Genomic DNA, 24,097 nt, shown 5'->3' with positions numbered 1-24,097 from the left:
GTGAGTAATTCTTCTACCCAATATAACTTTATGAAGGTCACCTCCCATCTTCTGCTTTTGAGTCGAGGCAGAAAGAGAAATGTTTTGAAGGGTCAGTATGAGAAAGATTCAGCTCTTTGTGTTTAATTTTGCCTCTTCCTTTTCAAAATGTTATCTTGGGACTGTAGTTGTCAAGACCATCATGTGTCGAGTATAGTCACTATCTGGGGAACTACTGTTAGGTACTTCCAGAATGCTATTGCCTAAGAACGAAAATCAAAATGTATACAAATATGAAGGATAAGACCTGTGTTCTATAGATGAGATGGACTGTAACTGAATGCCTGAGAAAACTGCAGCCATCCAAGTCTCATCAGGGGGATTGCCTTATTCCCTGATCTACCCTTAAGGTGATTGAGAGGAAGTGAAAATCCTAACTAGGATAGCAAGGCCAGGCCAGGACAAAAGGCCAAGTAGTGAACGTCAGGGTGAGAGGTGGGGAGTTCTGAGGTCACTGTTTATTATGCCCTCTCTAAACAAAATGAAACAAAACAAACAAAACAAGTCAAAATTGTTAGCAGACTGCAAGAATCTAGGAATGGGAAAAACCAAACTCATCTCCCCAAACAGAAGAGTTGGTAGTGTTTCTCCTGCACTGGTCAGGAGAAAGTCATTTACTCTACCAGACTCAGTGTGTCCAGCTCCTGGAGAGTAAGTGCACTCTGTTACAGTGAAGTCAGGGATATTTCAGCTGGCCTTTTTTTTTTTTTTTTTTTTTTGTCTGGAAGAAATGTCTCACAAGTCTGGCCAGTTTCCCTTCGCTATGAGTCCACGCTCAACAAGTGGCCCTCTGATTTCTAATTTTACCTCCTATTTAAGGCAGGAGTGGAGAGGAATATCAAGGTCTCCAAACATGTCTATATCTTTTATAATTAATTAATATGTTTGCATTTTGTTTTGTATCTCAAGCTTTTATGACTGTTGAGGTTAATAGCTACACCTAATAATTGAGTCAGTTCAAGTTCATTTACAAAGTCAGATTTCTTGGACACACCTCGACATACCTGGACTAAAACCTAAAACACATGATTTGAGTAGAATAAGGCAAACACGTTGGCCAGCTAGCTTTTCTCTATGATTACTTTATGCCGTACTACTATAACTGCAACAATAGGAAGAAGATTTTTGTGGCAGATGAAACAGTTTTTTGCACTTCATAACTGAAGACAAAGAATGAGCAAATGCTACAGGCGACAGAGGTAATAACGCTGTTTCAACTCTAAGCATCTGACTTTTGAAAATATTTGTGTGAAAGTTAAAAATTTTACAAGTTGTATGCATGCCCAATATTGTTTAACATAGCTAAAGACTGTTATACAATATTGAGGAATGCAATCAATTCTTAAATTATGTTTCCTAGTCCATGTTAGGCATTGTGTATAATGTCTGGAAATCCTCATTGAACAAGGCATACAAGTAAATAACTAAAATAATCAGTGATGGGGCGCCTGGGTGGCACAGCGGTTAAGCGTCTGCCTTCGGCTCAGGGCATGATCCCGGCGTTCTGGGATCGAGCCCCACATCAGGCTCTTCCGCTATGAGCCTGCTTCTTCCTCTCCTACTCCCCCTGCTTGTGTTCCCTCTCTCGCTGGCTGTCTCTATCTCTGTCGAATAAATAAATAAAATCTTTGAAATAAAATAAAATAATCAGTGATGAACTGTGAGATCATGTACAAGGCATAGTGATGGCAAGGGACAGAAAAGTCCCTGCTCTTGGGACTAAGACAGCTCCCTTTGAGCTAGGTTTTGAAAGAAATGCCATGTATTTCTCTCTTGGCCGAGGAGGAGAAAGGGAATTCCAGGTAGAGGAAATGGCTGGGAAGCAAAGCCTGGAAAGTATGAAACAGATTGGTTTGTACAGCACATGGCTGGAATATTCCTGTTCCAAGCAACAGGAAGAGGTAGAAGGCATGCCTGTTAATGACTTAATCAAGTGGGTGTTGGAGGGGTTGTAGGTGACATTGAAAATGTGGAAACAGCATGACATTAAGAAAAGTATAGGTGTCATGACAAAAAGGTAAAGGTGAGCAGGAGAGAGGAAGGCCAGCGAAGAGTGTAGGTCCTGAATTAAGGCAGTTGTAATGAGGCTGAAAAAGAAAAAGCAGGTTTGAGAATGGTTTGGCAGCTAGAATTGGTAGGGCTTTGTGACAGATTGTGTTTGGGGGCGAGAGAGGGAGGAACTAGCATAACGCCCAAATTACTGGCTCTGGAACATAGGGATCTTTTATTATATCTTTCTCTAAACCATTATACATTATTCATTGTGAGATTGAAGATGTGCCTGTGTAGTGGAACATCATTCATTTCCGACTAAGGGAATCCCTAGATTAGAAATCAACCCCACCTACTCCCATCCATGCTTTTCCTGTCCATTTTGTGCTTTTCTCAGGAAGCTATGAGATCTGGCTCCAGGGGAAAAACAAAAACAAAAACAAAAAACATGTATAACTAAAACAGACCTATTGTCCTAGAGAAAGAATTATGAAAGCCAGAAGATACAATTAAACACATTTGGAATGCTTAGAACTAAGTGTCCGTGGCTTTATCACAGACTGTAGCTGTCCTCCGTGTGTACAGCTCTGCCTGGTTTTCATTAAGCAAAGAAACTGGCTTTCAGTAGCAAAAATGTAAAAACTTATCAAGTTACAGGATAACCAGAGACTTGCGCTTGAAAATGTAGATGTATGTTAACAAAATTCCATCTTGCTCTTTTCTACTGCATAAAAATAATGAAGCAAATAGATATTATTCACAATATATATTGCATTCTCATATTGAGGATGTTTGAGGGTTAAACAGTTTGCAGGAATATTATTTCTCAGATTTTGCTCAGAGAGTCGTATTGCTTCATATCTTGCCTCCGTGTGGCCTTTAGGGAGGCATCGTAGTGTCGTGGTGGGTAAGCTAAGCTCTGGAGTTAGATTGCCCCAGGTCAAACACCAGCTCTGTCACTTACCCCATTGGGCACTTCACCAGTTGCCCCTGACGTCTTGTCACACACACATGAAACTAATAATATCAACATGATCTTTGGGTAGAGCCCAATTCCAACATAGAAATAGTAGATAGGATATATGATCTAATTCAGTGGTTCTCAAACTTTACTGGGAGTTAGAATCATCAGAGGGCTTGTTAAGACACAGACTGTTGGTCCCACCCCCACGTTTTCTAATTTAGTAGATCTGGGGTGGGGATCAAAAATTTGCACATCTAGCAAATTCCAGGTGATGGTCTGGGTCCCGTACTTTGAGAAATACTGATCTAATTGAAAAGGGAATTCTTTAGAAAAAAAGAAGAGAGGCATAATAGTACTTAGAAAACATGAGTACACAGTTTGTCATGATTTTATTTAGGAAGCTAGACTGTAGATACTGGGAAATCCACTGGCTGATGAACCATTCATTTAAGTGAGAATCACTAACTTTGTTTTATTACTAGGATGACCTTGAGTTTCTACCATTGTAGGAATGCATCCCCATAATTAGTGTGCATTAGCCCCATTCAGAGAAACCAGTTAATTCAACTCACCTTTTCCAGGGTTTTATGCTTGAACCTGAACCAGACCAAACCATGAGCCTTTAACTGAATATACCAGACTAATTTGTTGAACTCTAGAACTAAATTAAATCGCAGGGATGTCTGGGTAGCTCAGATGGTTACGTGTCTGCCTTCAGCTCAGGTCATGGTCCGAGGGTCCTGGGGTGAGTCCTGCATCAGGCTCCTTGCTCAGTGGGGAGCCTGCTTTTCCTTCTGCCTGCCGCTCCCCCTGCTTGTGCTCTCTCTCTCTCTGACAAATAAATAATAAAATCTTCAAACATAAATTAATTAAATGCCAAATACCCTTATACCCTTTCCCTCAAATGTGAGCCAAATGAAAGATTTGTTTTAAAAAAAAATGAACTAGTTCAAATTAGGAAAACTTTTAGTTTTTTAAAACAATTGAAATCCAAGATCCTATTTCCTAACATACCAATTCATTAAAAGTGAAATGAAACAAAACAAAACGCTGTTTAAGATATCCCTAGACCAAGTAACAAGTAGTAGTTGACTGAAATGCTAAAATAGTAAATCCCTCTAAGAGTCTGGGTCCCAGCAAGAAAGAACATTCCACTCATAGGGTTCAAACCAAGACACTTCAATGAAGAAACTCCTTACTGTGATGTGGGAAGGGATTTAAGGAAACAAAAGAGGGATGTTGGGGAACCAACAGCATAAAGTGCTTACCAAGGGGTATAGGAGGCTAGAGAAGAACATGGCCTCTACTGAACCCCATGAGAAGAGCCGTGAAAAAGAGGCTGTCAAGCAGGAGTTGTGGTCTTGCGGAACACCCCATCCTTACCCCCACCCCCCACACCACAACATATACAGATTAGAACAGGGTTGCTAAATCAAGAAGGAAATGAAGAAGAAATGCCCCAGCCTTTCTCTCCTCCCAGCCTCCGATCACTTCCTGATGCCTCCCCCCCCTCCCCCGCCCCATCTGAACTGAAAATCTGGTGTCAGTGGAGCCCCAGTGACTGACCTATAGGGGTCAGCTCCCTGGCAGGGAAGTGCAAGTGGTGGAGGGCACATGGAGACGGACCAACATAATCTCCCTTTTCACTAAGTTAATGCTAGACACTAGATGAAGTATTAGTAGCTGAGTTAATATATGTAAAATTCTTAGAAAAGTCGCTGGCAGGGAAGAAGCATCGTACTCTGAAGGTTAGCTATTATTGTTGCTACAGACTAGCACTGTTTGTGGATAAGGAAACTAAGGCTCATGGTCTTTAAACAACTTTTCCTTAGTTAGCACTAGTGACAGAGCCCCCATGCAAATCCAGATTTTCAGATTCCAATTTTGTACAAATTCTGCTATGAAAATTGACTGTTGCAACATATAAGGTGATGTGTTTCATACATGATTAATTTTATAATTTCTTGCTTTTAGAAATAAAGCATCTTTATTTATTGTTTGGACCTGACTAAAGAAACTGAAACCAAATTAAGACCTTATATATTAAAATAAAATAAAATGAACTATCATTTCAAAGACAATTCTGTACATATAATAATAATTATAGTAATAGTAATGGTGATAGTAGTAGTAATAGTAATAGCTGTTAAAATTTTTGAATGTTGGGGCACCTGGGTGGCTCAGTCGGTTGGGTGTCTGCCTTTGGCTCCGGTCATGATCTCCAGGTCCTGGGATCGAGTTCCGCATCGGGCTCCCTGCTCAGTGGGGAGTCTACTTCTCCCTCTCCCTCTCCCTCTGCCTCTCCCCTCCACTTGTGCTCTCTCTTTCTCTCAAAAAGAATAATGAATAGATTAAATCTTAAAAAAAATTTTTTGAATGTTTATTTTATGTCTAGTACTATGCTATTTTTCAAGTCTTGTACTAATATAACCACTAATCTATGTCACTTTTTTAATTTGAGTATAGTTGACATACAATGTTACATTAGTTTCAGGTGCATTATGCTCTGCTCACCACAAAGGTAGCTACCATCTGTCACCAGACAATGCTCTTACAATACCATTGACTGCATTCCCTGTGCTGTACCTTTTATCCTTGTGACTTATTCATTCCGTAACTAGAAGCCCGTATCGCTCGCTCCCTTTTACCTATTTTGCCCATTCCCCTCCCCCCCACTCACCCATTTTTTATTTCCTGTTTTTCTTTTGTTGGTTTTTTTTTTTAAACTTGGAAATAATTCACTTGGAGGATTTTGCAATTGGTGAATTAAATAAATTTTTTTTAAAGATTTTATTTATTTATGTGACAGAGAGACAGCCAGCGAGAGAGGGAACACAGCAGGGGGAGTGGGAGAGGAAGAAGCAGGCTCCCAGCGGAGGAGCCCGATGTGGGACTCGATCCCGGAATGCCGGGATCACGCCCTGAGCCGAAGGCAGACGTTTTAACGACTGCGCTACCCAGGCGCCCGAATTAAATAAATTTTACCTGACTCTGCTGGCCCTTGTCTGACCATTCAAGATTTTATAAAGTCATTTAAGATGTGATACATATAGTATCTCAAAAAAAAAAAACCCTCCCAGATAACAATATATTTTTTCCCTATAACTGTTGGAGAACATGTTCATCCCATTATCCTGCCATGATACAAAATTAGCCTTAAGGCCAGAGGCATGAATTGGCCATGCATTCGGTATTTGATTACATGAAATAAGACATCTTGAAAATAAACATAGTTAGCTTTTTGTGTCAGGTCAGCTTTTTTGGCAACAGATTTTAAACAATGAGATAACCATTTACCCTTAGGTCTTTGCATTTTAGGTTTTTAGAGTTTCAGTTCCAAGAAGGTGTAATCAGTAAGCTGAAAAATCACATGTACATTTTCAGTCAGCTAAAGAAACAAACAAAAAATGTTTTTTTCTGTGGAGGTGATTTTTTTATCCTGTCACACTATCTGTCAGTTTTTCTCTGATGAGGGAGCAATTATCAGACAAGGGTACTCTAACCAGTAGCTCATGATGAAATTTCAGTTTTTTCTTGGCAGTCAAGTTTCAGAGTTGTCAGTAAGAGTCCTTGTAGCAATAGCATTAGAGAGATGTCTCTACTTTGCAAATGAACCACATGAAAGAAGACAGTCTTAGATGTACATCCTGTGCTTTACTTTCTACTTTGTTTTCTACTTATGGCATGGGTTGGCCCAAAAGAAATTACCTGATTATAGTATAAGCTGAACCATACGAAAATCCAATAGTTGGCCAATGATTGATTGCTAAATGCCAGTTTGACATCGGACAGCAATGTCAGATGGTTTGTCCTAATAGTTCTGATACTGATTGAAGCAGTCCATGCCCATGGAACAGTGACATTTCATTTACAGCCTCTTGTAAAATTCACACCATTGGTAAACATATTGCCCTTGCACATTTGACAAATGAGGGTCACTTAATTTTTTTCCCCTTTTGTTGAGGATTTCAGGCAAATATGAACGTCCAAGAAATCTGTGCAGTTGAGACTTTAAGGTGTTCCTAAAGGGTTTATACGTGTAAAGTGTCTAACCAAATTCCTGGCATATGATAGGTGCTCAGAATAATTGAGTCATTTGGTCACTAGTCTATCTAACGGTAATATAGTAGCATACTGTGATATGGTCTTTACTGGTTACACAAAGCTGTTACATACATTATTTTACTTAGAGTCAGCTTCCTAACACATTCAACTGACATGTCAAATTATATTCCAAGTTTAAAGGCAGTATTGCATTATTATATAAATACTCTTCTAGTTAACAGAGAAATTGAAAAGGAAAGGATTTTTTATGCATTTATGAAAGCTGGATATTAGGAAATATCATAGTTACTTTTATTTTTTCTGGTGAGATTGGGAGGTGATTTCTTATGCACAGATGTCTGTCTTGTGGTGAACTTGAGGAATTGACTTATGTGATTAACAAGGAAACATCAGTATTTTTTATAGTTTCAAAGAATGAGATACTGATTTTATAATTATGGCATTACACTCCAATTCTCATATATAGTCTATACCCAAATTCTTACAATTTGACAAGTTCGCTAAAACCCCTGTATGTCATTTTCTCTTTGATGTTACTATCACTGCTCTTAAGTACAGAGGAAAGTGTGATGCAACAGGCGGATGGGTAGATGAGTCAGCTGGCCGCGACAGCTGTACACATGGCCCACAGGTGTTTGTTTGGCTTTGGTATACTTTATGGGCAGAAGTTTTTAAAGGGTCCCACACCACTTTACGAATCTATTTTTTCTGCAGTTCCTTTGTACCAACCACATCTACAGAACAGGCCCTAAAGTTCAGCAGTTTTCACCTCCAGAGGAGAGGAAGTTTGGTGATTTCCCTCAGCAGTTTGGAGCCAAGTCAAATCCCAGGGCTTTGCAGGTGCAGATTTACAATGCAGGTGGGATTCACAGGTCGGCGACCTGGAGCATTGTATGTTTAATAAATTCATAGGAGGTCCTGATGCTGTTGCTCAATGGACCGCACTTTGAGCAGCGAAGAACTAGATATTTCTATGTTTTTGACCAACTAGTATCTCAGAAGTAATGAGACCAAGCTCAAACTTACCATCTTCCTCCTAAAACCAAACAGTCTTCCTCTTGAGTTCTTATTAACTTTTACCATTATTAATTCTCCACCAAACCTCAGAGTAATGCAGGGCTCCTTCTTATGGCTCCCCGTATCACATCCAAATCAGTTTTGAAGTTCTCATTCTTCCCCCATGGCTATTAAGCCCATTCTTTACTTTTCATTCTGCCCCTACTACTGGACCAGACTCTAGGACCTCTCAGTCCTAACTCCTCTGCCAGCTCTTCCCATCTCCACTCAACCAACTGAGCTCCATTCACAACTGCCATTCTAAAAGCACTGCTTGTTTATAGTAATATTCTGCTGAAGACCATCTGGAATAGAGTCTAGAGTACCTTACCTGGAACCCTAGCCCCACGCTCCCATACTGCTTTTTCCATGCTTATCTCCTTATGGATGTTCTTACATGCAAACCTTATGGATTACCTGAATACTTTTGGTGCTTTCAGTTCTCCTGATTGTCCCAAATTCCTATGTCACTTTAAGTGTCCTATGTATGCTACAAAATGTCATAAGCATCTAAAAGAGCCTGGAGTGAACAGCTTCATGACCCAAGTGGCATTTCATTAGGCCTTGAGGGTAATAAGGATTTCTACAGAGATTATTAACTGTTTCTTTCTACATTTCTGTATTGTTGGATTTACTTAATGGACATTCGTCATTAAAAAAAGAAATTCAATAAGTTTAAATTTTTAATGAATAGATTAATAACAACAACAAAAGAGCATCCCTTGGGCTTCTGTTCCCATTGCACAGTCCATAACCAAGCAGGTATCCCACTGCAATTATTTTTCTTGTTTCTGTTTTACACCAAGCTTCTCCCCAGGAGGGAGTGTACCTTGTTCATCTTTGTATCTCCAGCATTAAGTGTAGTGTGTAGTACAAGGCAGGCATTCAATCAGGAGGATCTAAGGTTTAAGAGCCTAAAATTTATACAATATAGGAGCCCCTCTTTAAGAAATAGAATTGAAAATTTTCTCTAAACTTTCAAAAACATATGATCTTGAGAAATACATTGCTAGGGCCCCTTTTAGGATCTTGGAAGGGGGCCATGCAAATGTGGGGGTTTGGGGCGGGGCAGTAGATCCCAAAGCTTAAACTACTTTAGCCTCATAGTATAGCCTCCTCTGCTCCATGATTTTTTTCTGTTGTTGTTGGGTTAGTAGTATTATTTTAATGAAAAAAGATTGAGTGAATCTCCCCCCCACCCATGTACAAGTCATCTTTCATTGGGTGTTAATTCTAAAATAGAATATGAAAGGATTCAAGGGTGCCAGGCAAAGGCCATGGTCAGGAATACAGAATGTGCCTCCACAATGGACCCTCTTCAGTGATACTTGCCTAGCCAGTCATGTTTGAGTTCCTTGTAGTGATGGCAGTAGTTGAAAAGCATGTAAGCTGCCAGCACCATAGAAGTCCCAGTGACACCTGCCCTTTCTTCACATTGACATACTTGATGTAATATCCGTAGTAACCACCTTGAAATGCTCCAGCAGTGCCTTTAGGATGAAATCCCGCATCAGTATCGAGCTTGGCAGCTCTCCTAGTTTGACCACCACGAGCTGCTTCTCCTTCGTGGGTATGGATGATGCCATCTTAGAGTCCTGGGTGTCTGCTATCAATATTGGGTGAATCTTACTGATTCAATTGTAATTTTCACATCCGTGACCTTTCATGTTGTCCTCTCTGAACATGGGGCACCTGGCATCCATCTGAGGGTGTTCCACTTTTAGGAAACCAACTTCCTTTAGGTTACATGCTGCAAGGGCACTTAGATTTCCTGGAGTTTGTAGGAATTTCGGATACCTCTGGGATCATTCTTTAACAGCACAACCTTTACTAACAAATGTTCTAATGAAGCCAGGTTTCAGCCTCTATGTATTTTGAAATGAAAACATTGCCTTGTAACACCACCATTCTCTAAGTCTTTCAAAATGTGTTCCAAATATTTCCTTCTAATTGGAAACTTCCCTATGAAATCATAGACTTTGAATTCAGTTTATATTCTTTTTGATGCTTTTCAAGGGCACATTTCTTATAGCTAGTTTTACAAGAGGGAACACTTCTTTGTAGTTTCATGTTATTAAAAAATATTTATATATATATGAAGTACATTTCATATATATGTATTTCACTCTTAAATATTTCAGAAAAAGTTACTGAGATTCATTAATATTTGCTATTTGTGTGAAGAAGGGCAGCTGAAAGGTACATTGGCCAACATCTCCCTATCTGAAGTTGATTCCCCTCCCCCAGCTATTGTCACCCTGTTTGTTGCATTCATAGCACTTACAACAAACTGTTACTATCTTGCTCATATCTTTGTTTATTGTTTATCTAGGCACCTCCTAGATGATGGGTAAATCTTCAATGTCAGCTGTTCTTTTTTTCTTTTTAAGATTATTTATTTATTTATTTGACAGAGATAGCCAGCGAGAGAGGGAGCACAAGCAGGGGGAGTGGGAGAGGAAGAAGCAGGCTCCCAGCGGAGGAGCCCGATGTGGGACTCGATCCCGGAACGCCAGGATCACGCCCTGAGCCGAAGGCAGATGCCTAATGACTGCGCTACCCAGGCGTCCCTGTCAACTGTTCTTTAATGACACTACTGGTTGCGAAGACTGTTCTATTTCCCACCAGGTCTTTAGGTTCTAGGTCTGTAAAATGCTGTATCAGAAGAGAACTATCTCCCTGGTTGATCCTTGTGTGCTTCTCACATCAGCTCCAAAGGGCTTAATTTACAAGAGCCTCTCAGCCCCCTCTTCTTCTCAGCTGCCAGCTGACTCGTTCCATTTCCCTTCCACTGCCTGCTAACTAAATCAGCCTGGTAGTCCTTGAGTGCCTCTGTTCACTTCATTTCCTCTGGATTGCTTTTCCCCCCAACCCTTGCACAGGAATGATTTGAGCCATAATTTTCCTTTTGATTAGCCAAGTGATCTTGGAAAGACCTCTCTGAACCTCAATTTCTTCATCTGTAAAATACAGATATTAAGAGTACCAGTGTAGGTGGTGTCTCATAGGACTTCAGTAAATGGCAGCCATCATCATCATTGTTGTTTTTATTATTAATGTCTTTCAGGCTTCACCTCTTTGGATTATCTTCAGTCATTGTTTATCATTACTGATAATTTGAAAATAACTTCAGAATTATATGTATGTTTTACTCTTGAGTTAGATTTAAGCTCTCTGAAAGGAAATCTACCATTACTGCTTTATGTACACTGCTCTGTGTGCTGTGGGTCTAAAGCAGTTGTTGTCTGCAATGGAATTGATCCACAACACTTGAAATTGCACCTAAAGAAAGTGTAAAAATGTATCTTCTACTTATTTGTGGATATTCTGCTTTTGCTGTCTGCATAATATAATTTAGGTACCTCTTCTAGATTTGAGGCCTTCTACAAGCTTTCCTCAGTGAAGAAAATAAAGGGAGAAACTTTTTACATGTCTGCCTTCTGTAAGAATCTTCCCCAATTTATTTAACAATTTTTTAAAGATTTTATTTATTTGAGAGAGAGAGAGGGTGAGAGAGAACACAAGCAGGGGAAGCAGCAGGCAGAGGGAGAAGCAGGCTCCCTGCCCAGCAAGGAGCCCAACGCAGGACTTGACCATGGGACCCCGGAACATGACCTGAGCCGAAGGCAGACTCTTAACCCACTGAGCCACCCAGGCACTCCCATTTAACTATTTTAATTTCAAATTGTGCTTAGAGTTCAAGATTTAATGCTTGGGGACAATAGATGACCCTGTAACCTGGAAACAAGATGGCCTTCAGAGAACTAAACTGGAAGCAGCAAATCTGTAGAGTGGGCAACAGAATTAACCCATCTAGGAAATGATATTATATAAAGTGGAAAGGATTAGGAATAGTCAGATTTTTGTCAAGGGGCAAGCAGGGTAGAGGAGTCTTGAAAGCTGTTACCTAATCAATTATATTACACCCTAACAAAGAAAGAGTATGTTAATTAGGAACTCGCAGGAGGGGATGCCTCTGTGGCTCAGTATGTTAAGCATCTGCCTTTGGCTAGGGTCATGATTCCCGGGTTCTGGGATTGAGTCCCACATCAGGCTCCTTGCTCAGCAGGGAGCCTGCTTCTCTCTCTGCCTCTGCCTGCCGCTCCCTCTGCTTGTGTTCAGGCTTTCTGTCTCTCTCTCTCTCTCTCTGTCAAATCAATCAATCAATCAATCTTAAAAAAAAAAAAACCTGGCAGGAGGTGGTATATACGAAATTGTAAAGAAAGAAAAAGCCATTAAGTAAGATTTTGGACAGAATTATTCAAATATTCTTTTTGGAAAGAGATAGTCAAGAGATACTAAACTAACCACACAGGAATTATGGGGGTTTTTTTCATTTTATTTTTTTAATTTATTTATTAATAACTAAGAGAAAGAGCGCATGCACGAGAGAAGAGAGCAGGGCAGAGGGAGAGGGAGAGAGAGAATCTCAAGCAGTCTCCATGCCCAGTGTGAAGCCTGATGCAGGGCTTGATCTCACCACCCTGAGATCATAACCTGAACTGTAATCAAGAGTCTGATGCTTAACTGACGGAGCCACCCAGGTGCCCGTGACCACATAGGAGACACACTCTGTAGGTGGGTAAGAATGGCTTTGAAATTTACATGGTCTACATAAACTAACGCCCAAGACCACCCATCTCTCTTGGCTCCCTAAGCAACCTAAGCAACCTTCTGAAGATTTAGTCAGCCTCCTAACACCTCTATCCTCTGATAACTGGAATGCTTTCTAGAAAATTACCTTCCTTCATTGGACATCTGCATTGTGATTTAACCATAAGTTCCTTGCAGGGACAGATCCAGAATTTGTGAGGGACGGATCCAGAAGTGTAAACATATTTTTAGAATTAGGGGGGCTCTCTTTGAGAAAAAGAATACAAAATGGCAAATATGAAATTGCTTCCAGGGCAGACGAGCACAGGCAAGCCTCAGCACAGGCAAGTGTTACCTTTGTCAGCAGCGCAGTGAAGCCCTTGAAGTTGGATCAGCACAGGTTCTGAGAGCCAATCGGCTCTGGGTGCACCATCCTGCGAAGCTGAGGTCCAGACCCAGGGGGCCCCTCAGCAGCAGCCCTCTCACTCTCTCCCATAGACCCTATAATCTTAATAATAAAAATTACCACAAATGAGTCAAATTCCATCTGCTTCTTAAAAGGATTTTGGCACTTGAACTTTTTATGACCCTTTCTATCTATATTATCATCCTGTTCAAAGATACAGAAACTCTCTCCCATTTCTTAACTCTTCCCAGATTCTGTCTTGTTTTCTGTATTCCAAATAGATAGCAATGTTACGTAAAGTACAAAAAGAGAAATCTGTGGGGATATAACAGCGCTGAAAACAAGATTTCAATGTCTATGGGCCAGAAAGAAGAAAACTTAGAGCAGTAAGCATGATGAAGCTGTGGCCTGACACACTGTGGGTCTGCTGGTAAGCAGAGCAGACCAGGCCCATGGTCCTTATCTGGTCACAGAGAGTGAGGATGCCCCATCTGAGGTAGTGGGAGAGTGTTAGAGTCACAGCTTTTAAAGCCCTAGGCCGTAATAGGGCTCATTGTTCCTGCGGAGAGACCGACAAACTCTGTAGCCTGGAGCCACAGTCTGTATTAAGGTGGATACCTAGAAAGCAGGAGGGCACGGACACAGCCCAGAGACGGGGAATTGAGCCCTGTTCAGTTTGTTCCAAAAGCTGTCAGGTGGGATTGAGCAAGGTTGTGCACGGTGCGGGTGCATGAATAGATTCGCGGTGGCCCCGGTGGGGTGTCAGAGTGTTGGCAAGGTGAGGAGCGTGTTCACGTGAAGGAGCTGTGGGCACGGGCGGTGGTGAAGAGGGCATCCACATGGATGGAGGTGGCTGTGTCAGCTGTGGAGGAATCATTACACTGATCGATCAAGTAAGAAAATACTAAGGATAATGGTGTTGGGCTGGGGTTGAAGATTGGGGTGTGAACTCATGGTTTTCAATGGACAGATGAGAAAGAGAGAGGGAGAGATATTCAAATAGATATATTCCTAGTTCTGTCCACTGAGAGGGTCTGGGAGCAGTGGCACCCCGAGAGCACGGAGCACATCTAGCATTCAGATCTTGGTTTCTAAGTATCCTTCTTCAGAGGTCCTTGGAGAATCGGTTGACCTCAGTACTGAGGTAGGGAGAATGCAAGGTGAGCCCAGCACCTCTTGTAGAGCCTGAAATAAAGAAGTGCTCAAAGAATGACAGGGACACAGACACCACCGTGTCGGGGCTCCTACTGGAAAGGGGTGGGGGCAATTTGAGCAAGAAAATGAAGCATAAACTATAATGTATTCAATAACGTAGGAAACCGTGAGTTCAAACAGGTATAAAAAAAGTAGTGAATAAATTAAGAGTGAATACATAATGAATAAATGAAGAGTGATACATAACCTCAAAGCCTCCTCACAAAATACTTATTAAAAGTAATTTCACAGTGCATAAGCCAAGCAGACAGGAACTTAAGTGATTGAAGTTAATGCCACCAGTAATGGTACAAACATGAATCATGTGTCACTTTAACAGGATAAAATGAGAACACATCATCACTTCTGTGATATTCCTGCCTAAGGTTGTATAACAGGTACCTAATCGTGAAGAAGCATCAGACAAAGCCAAACCGAAGAACATTAGGGAAAACAAATGTCCTATAAACATTGAAAGTGTCATGCTTATGATAGTCAAAGAAAGACCAGGAACTATTTCAGATAGAACGAAACTAAGGAGACATGAAAACTAAAGGTGTTGTCTGTTTTGTAAGATCTGGATTTAGGACTGCCTCTTTTTCTTACAAAGTGCATGCTCGGGGATAATTGGAGGAACTTGAATAGAGCCTGAGAATTGTGTTATAGTAAAGTATCAATATTAATTTCCTGATTTTAGTGGTTATGTTGTGGTTATGTAGGAGAATGTTTTCATTTATAAGAAATACACACAAAAGTGTTGGAGAGTAATGGAGCATAATGTCAGCCATTTACTCTCAAATGGGTAAGGAAAAATGGTTTTTTATACTGTATGTGTACATTTTCTCTGAGTTTGAGATTGTTTAAATGTATATTTATGTATTTCGTTGCTTTTGTGTGTTTTGTGTTTTGAATATCCATGTCCAGTCAAGTTCCGCCAAAGCAGATTTTAGTGGGACCCATTAGCTGTGAGCAGTGACCTTGGGATAGTGGTGACTTTTGTTGTGCTACAATGAGAAGAGCTTGTGGGGTTTTTTTGTTTGTTTTGTTTTGTTTTGTTTTGTTTTGTGACGATGCATAAACTGCTCAAGAAGCTTGATGGGATGGATATCTTTGGCAGGTCACCATGCCCCAGTCATACAGAGGCTCAGCACTGCCACCCTAGTCAAAGGTCATTCTACAGTAGTTTCTAGAAGCAGGCATGCAAATGATGATATGACAAGGGACACTAGTGACACCTTCTTCCTCTGGAATTTTGTCATAGGCCTTGCAAATCATGTGATCAGAAGAGCTAATGATTTAATATCAGTCCAACCAGGTCCTCTTTTGTTTGGTTTCTCTTTTATCAGCAGATTTTTATTGAGCCCTACGATGTCACAGGTCCTTAATGTGAGATATACAAAGGGGAGAGAGAGGCCCTCAAAGTTTCCACTATGAGCAAAAGAGGGGGTCAGATGAGGAAGCAGATGTTTACTATCTAATGAAGGAGTGGGACACAAAGGGGAAGACACTGACTGCCTCTAGGCTTCACAGAGAAAGGGAGTATGAGCTTGAAGTTAAAGGAGAAGTTTACTTCAAATTTTACCAAGTGTTTAGAAATTTAAGTGATATTTCAATGACTTTTTGTATGTGGACAAAAATACAGAAGAAAAAAAGGGGGGTAGGTGGGGGATGGGAAAGAAACAGCACTTTTAAGGAAAATACCTACAGTGAGAACATTATGTATATATCTTCACCTACATTATGCTACAAAATGAATCTTTTTAAAAGTACATTTTTCCGGGGGCCTGCATGGCTCATCGGTTGGGCGTCCGACTTTTGGTTTTGGCTCAGGTCATGATCTCAAGGTAGTGAGATGGAGCTGCCTGCATCGGGCTCTGTGCTTGGCATTCTCTCTCCCTTCACCTCGGAGACATCCCCCAACCCACCCCACACCACTGGCATGTGTGTGCTCTCTCTCTAAAATAAAATTTAAAAGTACATTTTTCAAGAGGTAAAGAAGTAGATAAAATAGTGAATTGTCATGAAACAAATAGATGCATTTTTTTTTTAGAGCTTTATCTTGTGTTCCCAGGTCCCTAGTATGAGTTTGTGTTTTATTTTTATTTTTATTTATTTTTAGCTCTTATAGTTCTCCACAGGATTCTCATTCCCTGTAGCTCTGTCACCTCCCACTCCATTTCAGAGGTGATATTCGATGCCACTCTGAAGGATCCAGGCACTTGACTCATTCCTTAACTTTCTTTTCAGTTTCAAATGTCCCAAAGCTGTAACTCTGCTGTCAGCCTGTGGAAATGGATCATTCGACACCCTTGAAACTTTCTCAGTGATTTCCTAAGGACTTAGCTGTCCTATAGCTGATGGCTTCTGTGCCTGATCACTTGGGATCCAGTGGACTAGGGGCCTCTTGGACCCTCCAGTAGTTGAACTGTCCTTTTCAGTTTCACCAGGAACATTCTGGACTTCATCAATTCCTTCCCTTCTGGCCTGATATTTGAAAGCTACAGTGGAGTTACTAAGGGCCAGATGTCTAGTGCTTTTCTAAAAATCAAGTCACTGTGAACCAATGATGTGAAAACCGTCATAATCTATAATAGTTCCCCGCTACACAGCTTGGTACTCCTCATTTTTAGTGTGGTGAATATAATAAATGTAGGTAAGATACAACTATCTTCCTTATGTTATCATTTTATCTTTTTATTTTTTTTTACATTTGCTTTAGAATTGTACTTCACTTTCTTTGAATTGTTTCCTATCTTTTGGGGCCAGGATCTGGTTTAGGTCTTAAATTATTATTCATAGCTCTGAAGACTTCTCTGGATAAAAGTCATTTTATCTCACCAGAGAAAAACACCGCCCCCTCCACCTGGAAACAATAGCAGAGTAGGCCTTTGGTATTCAGAAATTTAACATTTCTTGTAAAAGTACCTCAGAGGTCTCTGCAGAAAGCATATAATTTTGAAGGAATGGGGTTTAATCTCAGGCACAGGGTGGGAAGAAGGCACATGTAATGAGAAGAAGGTGTGACGTGTGTGAGATGACGCATTTCTGCGACGCCTGGGGAAATAGGAAGCAAACCTGACCCTGCCATCTTCCTTGTCCCTCTGTCATTCAAGGTAAAGATGGAGGGGGTGGGGTCCTGAGGACAGCCCTAGGTTTGTAGATGTTTTGGTCGGTGAGGATAGGGACACCAGGAAGGCTTGGCACCAGATTCCACTCACAAGGAGTTGGGGCCGGATGAGGTACCCAATCTCCACTCATAATTTGACTTTGTTCTTGTTTTTGTATCATTGTGGCCAAAAGAAAAGAATATGAATGAATTTTTAAGTATATGTTATTGAAATTAACATGATTGTTACATATTATCATGGTTTTTTTTTTTACAAATTTGAGGATTTGGGGAGCTCTCTGGGAAAATTCTTTTCAAAAGTTAAAGGTCTAGACTCTAGAGTCCACATCAAACCCAGCTATCTTCCTGTCCATTGCCACTCTCCCCAGCAACCCACACAGCCCAAGTCATCATTATCTTGATGGTAGTCACCTCATAATCGGTGTCCCTGCATCCACTCTAACAGCTCCTGCCCTCAATTCCAGTCCATTCTCTTCAGAGATCTTTGTTTTTTAATTGAAATTTTTATTGAGATAATTGTAGATTCACATGCAGTTGGAAGAAATAATCCGAAGAGATCCTGTATACCTTTTGCCCAGTTTCACCCAATGGTAACATCTTGCAAAATTATAGTACAGTATTACAACCAAGATGTTGACATTGTTATAATCCTCCAGCCTTATTCAGATTTCCCCAGTTTTACTTGTATTCACTTATGTGTGTGTGTGTAGTTCTATATAATTTTATCTTACATGGGTCTACCATCACAGCCATGGTCGAGAAGAGTTCCCTCACAAGGATCCCTCTTGTTGCCCTTTTATTAACCACACCCACCTCCCTCCTTCCCTCCATCCTCCTTCCCTAACTCTGGGCAACCACTAATCTCTTTATTCCTAAATTTTTTTCATTTCAAGAATATTACATAAACAGAACCATATAACATGTAACCTTTTGGCGTTTTTTACTCAACATAATTCTCTGGAGATTCATCCAAGTTTTTTTGTGTGTCAGTAGTTTATTTTTCCTCACTGTTGAGTAGTATTCCATGGTATGTTGAACGTACCCATTTGTTTAACCAATCATCCATTGAAAGACATCTGAGCTATTTCCAGTTTGAGGCTATTACAGGTGAAGATGCTATGAACATTCATGCATAGGTTTTGTGTGAGCATAAGTTTTCATTTTTCTGGGATAAACGTCCAAGACTAAAATTGCTGTCATGTGGTTGCAGGTATTGTTTTTTAAGAACTGTTTTCCAGAGTGGTTATACCATTGTACATACCCTTCAACAGTGGATGAGCAATCCAGTTTCTCCACATCCTCATAGGCATTTACTGTTGTCACTGTTTTTTATTTTAGCCATTGTGATGGATGTGTATCAACACCTCCCTGAGGTTTTACATCTCCCTGATGGTTGATTTTGAACATCTTCCAAGTTCTTAAGGGAGGTCGTCAGCCTCTGTGCACTGTCCCAGCCTCTCTTCCTACAGTTCCACCTGTACTTTCTAGGTGACAGAATTTTAGGAGATGAGCCCAGGGACTCTGGATTACGTGGGCTTTGTGCGTCAAGTGCTAAAGGAGCTTTGAAGCATCTGGGGAACCTCGTGACCAGATTTGTATTTTTGATTGACTGCATTGGCCTCACTGTGGAGGACAGACAGGAAGACTGTGAGCTAGGAGGCTATTACAGAGAGAGGCACGAACTCAGGCAATGGCAAGGGAGAGAGAAAGAGGAGGTAGTTTTGACTGATACAGGGTAATGTGTTTCAATAGTACTCAATGACAATGAGCATCAGAAAATTGAAAATGTTGAGACACCCAAGATACTTTTGCTGTAGGCTTGTGTTGGAAATTATGATCATCATGGATCACTTTGCATCCTTGGTTCAATGCTATGGATGAACAATAAAGCTGGAAAATACTGATACTATAATCTCATAAGTTCTAGGGTGACCCTAATACAAGACTAATTTTTCAATGGAAACAGCATTAAAATGAACTATAGCATTCTGCTCCTTGGGCAACTGGGGTAATCTCAATTTAACCCCCTCATTTTGTTGTGGCCAGAAAATTTCACTAATTTGTCCAAGATAACTCAATTAGATAGAAACTTAGACTTGTAAGTATTTTGTCCTCTCAAAAGGGAGAAAGCGAGAGTGTGTTTTGAAAGTCTAAATTTAATGCTGGGCACGGGGTTGGGGGGGTGGTTTGCGTAAACCTCATACATCTTCTCTAGCAATTCCATTACCTCCCATGAGCCTAGGGTGCAGGACATGGTAACTGATATTGTAACCTGGAGCATGAGAGTTTGTTGGCATTGACATGAGCCACAGTTTTATTGGGCAAACAATATGTAAAAAGTGGCCAGAACACACATGGGCTGCTGTTTGGCACTCATAAGGAAGAAGAACCCCCGGAGGATTCACAGAAGCCTAGAACACCACAGAAAGCCTGAAGCTAACTGGGAACTTGCTGCTGCTCCCAGGCCAGCCAGGCAAAGAGCTGTGAGGAATAAAGCTGTTCTTTTTGGCAAAGAATACACTGTATCTTGTAAAGTCTCAGTGGCAGGGATGCCAACAGCAACTGGACTCTCCAGGAGTTCCATTCAGCCAGGAGGTACAGTGAACACACAGAATCCAAAATGAATTCTGTACGTTGAGATGATCAGTTATACTTAACACGTTAGAATTAAGTCATTTTTAAAAACCACACTACGAATAACAACAGCAAAACAAAAACCTGTGCAAGGACAGATGAGAAAGATGTGGTCAACTAGAATCATAAGTAAAAAAGACTGAGGAGTTTTGATTATCTCAGTATGAGTCAGCCGTGTATAGTGCGGGTGCTGAAAGTTAATATGGATTTGAGCTACATTCAGAGTGTTCTGTATTCAGGATTCAGGAGATGAGAGTTCTTTCGCACAGTATGTTGATAAAAGTGGGATTCTGTGCTTAAATTATACACATGGCTAACATTTACTAAATGCTTCCTGTCTGTCAGGTTATGGGCTAAATGCTTCACATGATCCTGTTATTGTCTTATTGCACACGACAAGCGTTGGGTCATGTCCTGTTCCTGCCTCCCTCCTGCCCAGTATGTGTAGATCAGGCATCATGCCTCCACAGAGTTGGACCTGTATGTGGTCGGGCCAAGGCAGACCCAGGTCTGTCCAACCAAACTCTTAGCTGGGAAGAGGTTCCTGAAAGCTCACCATTGAAAAACAGCGGGCCAGTCTTCGGCCATACCACCCTGAACGCTTCAGATCTCGTCTGAAATACAGCCGGCCTGAAGGATACAGGGAGCTGGGTTGGGAGGTTCTGGGAAATCTAACACATTTAGAAACGGCTGGAAGAACAAACACTGCTAACAAGAAAAAAAGAAATAGTTGAAGCACTTGAGTCAGAGAAGAGGAGAGAGATCATGCAGCACAGCCCCAGGAGACAGAATAGAAGCAGCTAGGTAAAAGAACAGGGAGGCAAATCAGTCTCTCTAAAGAGAAATTTTCTATATAAAATAATTATGGGTGTCTAAAAATGGAACGGGCTGCCTTCTGAGGCACTGGGTACCCACCTCTTCAAGAAACTCCAGTAAGAAGCAAATGACCATCTAATGGGAAGAGGCCCCTGGACCTTCAATACAAAGGCAGTTGAGGGTCTGGATTTGCTCTTTTCCATGGCCTTCACAGAGCATCATTTTTTAAACAGTGAAAATATGTCTACGTGACAATATCCTGTGATCTGGCACTTTATCTGGTGAGCAGAAAAGCTCAGCAGGAAATACTAGCAATAGTTGAGTATAGGAAAATCAGTGATGGCCGAGAAAATGGATAATTTTAAAAGAATAATTTCTTTTCAGAAGAAAAGTTAACACCTGATTTATAGCATTGAGATGAAGATCTTGTATCTCCATTGTTGTTTTGATAAAAATGCCTTGATAAAAATATAATAAATTTATTGTATGATATTATAAAATAGTTTCTTAAAAGCAAAGTTAAATAAGGGACTTCTACCGGCTTCTTTGAAAAAGACTAGAGCCTTCATTTAATGATATATTAGGATAACATATAATGTCACACAGATTCTACAGGTGGCCTTTGGCTCTCTTTGCCTTACTAATCCCAGAGCAAACAAAAACCTCAAGACTAGCGGTAGTATTTCCACTTCTCAGCAAACTTTCTTGAAAGAATAGATATTGATAAGAACAGCACTTAACCATTTTACTGCCCATTGTAAATTAACAAAATAATTTAGCAATTAAAACTCAGAATTATTCATTGCAAGGTTGGCAAGCATTCTTTTTTCAGTGGTGGGGTTCTTTTTTCATTATCCTAGAAGTCTGATGGCAGACAGGTAGTAGTATTCTAACTACCAATGTAAACTAATAATGAAATTAATCAATCTTGAATATACTTTTGTGTATATTCATTTAGAAGTAAGAACAGTTCTGTTACTTATAAAGTTTTTTGTAATTCCAAGGTTGGTCTCAAAGCAAGGATAACGTTGCAGTCGAATACGAGAAGAGTGAGAATTTGGTTTGTAACTAGCCATCTCAAAAATTTTCTAAGAATGAAATTTTATAGCGTAGAGTCTGCCTGGGATTCTCTCTCTTCCTTTCCCTCTGCTCCTCCCCCTGCTCGTGATATTTCTCTCTTTCTCTGAAATAAATAAAATCTTAAAACAAAACAAAAAAGGCAAAAGACGTGTCTACAAATTCTTTGAAATTCCCCCCTTCAAGAGGTGGAGCTTATTCCTCTTCCGTTGAGTGTGGGCTAATATTGGATATCCACTTTGTTTTTGGGTGAAGTGCATTCGCAGGACCAGACTGGGATCACAGTAGTGACTAGAGACCAGTCACTGGCCTCATGAAACTAACTCGCTGTTGGATGGAGAACACAGGTTCGTTGTGGGATGGTATCAGTACAGCAAAGGACAAAATCATCCTTACAGTAGAGGAGAATGGTCAGGGTGTGATGCTAGACACAGGGGGGTCCCTACCCAGACTGGAAATCAGGAGGTTTGCTAGAGGTGTTTACATGTGCTGTCTAAATGGCTACATATTCCCACTCTTAATTTCTAATCCAGACCAATCTTGATTCCATGTGCCAAACCAATTGCCTCCTTAATTCTTCCACTTCAAAGTTTCATGAGCATTCAAACTTAACATGTTCAAAAGAGTCTTTTAATTCTAAGCTTTCTCTTCACCCAAGCTTCCCTTTTCCTAAAATGGCCCCCTTGGGACTTTTGGCCAAGAACAACGAGACAGACTTTATTCCTTCCTTTCCAGGACATCCACATTCAGATCATTGGCTGGTCCTCCCAGTCCCTGCTGTAAAACGCAGCAGATCTACTCAGCAATCTTCCCTTCCTCTGCCACCACTCTAGTCTGGTTCCATTTCTTTTTATTAGACTTCTGCAATCTCTTCCTTATGGCTTCCATTACTGTATGCTCAACACCCCACCCTCCACAAAGCAGACAGGGATATCTGCTTAATTGGCAAAGGATTGTCATTTCTCTTTGGATAGAATCCAGACTCCATCCCAGGGTCTAAGGCTGTGAACCTCAGCTCATGCCACTTTTCCTCTGATCATCTTGCCCCAACCACACAGACTTTTTTCAAGTCCTTGATAGTGCTTTACTCTTGCCTACCTACAGCCTTTAAATTTTCCATCAATTTCCCTTTACTCAAAGGAGCCCCCTTGGCCACAGCCTCCAGCCACTGCTTCTGTCTAATCTCAGTTACCTGTTTATTTCCTTCACACCATTTATTTTCTTTAGAGATTCATTTATTTATTTTGGAGAGTGTGAGCAGGGGGAGGGGCAGAGGGAGAGAGAATCTCCAGCAGACTCCCGCACTGAGCATGGAGCCTGACACGGGGCATAATCCTACTACCCTGAGATCATGACCTGAGCTGAAACCAAGAGTCCGACGCCCAACAGACTGAACCACCCAGGCTACACCATTTAGAGCAACTTGTAAATGCCTGTATGTGATTGTTGGGTTGTTTTTTCCTGTCTCCCCTACTAGAGAGGTAAGCAGGACTCATATTCCATGAAGGTCATATTGAGAAGAGACTTGACCCCAAGAGAAATGCAGAACCAGTGAAAAGTTTTAAACAAGGGAGAGAATGAAGAATGAAATTATACTTCCTTAGCTCTGGGTCAGAACAATTTGAAGAGTGAAGAAGTTTGGAGGGTTGCAAGAGAGGGGAGCCCCGTCAGGGTACTGTTGAGGTACCATAAACTGGGAATGGTGGTGATGTGAACTAGTCATTGAGTATTGAGGGTGGAAAGAGGTAGATAGGTTTGAGATATTTAGCATATTGCATCAACAGACTTAGTGATTTTATGTACAGAGAGAGGGAGAAGGAGAATTCCAGAAGATACCCAGGTTTCTGGTTTGGGCCACTGAGTAGATGGATGATGTTGCCTTTGCTGCCATGGGGACACAGAATGAGGAGCACTCTTAGGGTCAGTACAAAGTCTTCTTGGGATATTCTGAATGTGAGGAGAAAGGTGGGAGTGGAGGTAACCCACTGAGAGTCAGAATCCCCGCCAGATATATCTGGCTTAGAGATAGAGATGTGTATTCTATACATATCTTTAAAAATATATAAACTAATATTTTATTAATATTAATAATTTATTAAATTTATTAATATTAATAAAACATTAGGCTATGTAT

The 24,097-nt window shown here is 40.8% G+C and overlaps 1 long non-coding RNA gene and 1 pseudogene across 1 annotated transcript in view; one reads left to right on the top strand and one right to left on the bottom strand.

The window, feature by feature from the left end:
• LOC113253016 (uncharacterized) overlaps positions 1 to 24,097 on the top strand; it is a 106,469-nt gene that overhangs the window by 42,175 nt on the left and 40,197 nt on the right. The window lies entirely within an intron of this gene.
• LOC123000838 (ATP synthase subunit f, mitochondrial-like) lies at positions 9,377 to 9,702 on the bottom strand (annotated as a pseudogene).

Source organism: Ursus arctos, unplaced genomic scaffold, assembly GCF_023065955.2.
Source record: "Ursus arctos isolate Adak ecotype North America unplaced genomic scaffold, UrsArc2.0 scaffold_6, whole genome shotgun sequence".
In the NCBI taxonomy this organism is placed as follows: domain Eukaryota; kingdom Metazoa; phylum Chordata; class Mammalia; order Carnivora; family Ursidae; genus Ursus; species Ursus arctos.
The sequence above is the reverse complement of the archived record's forward strand: the minus strand, read 5'-3'. Positions and strand labels throughout refer to the sequence as shown.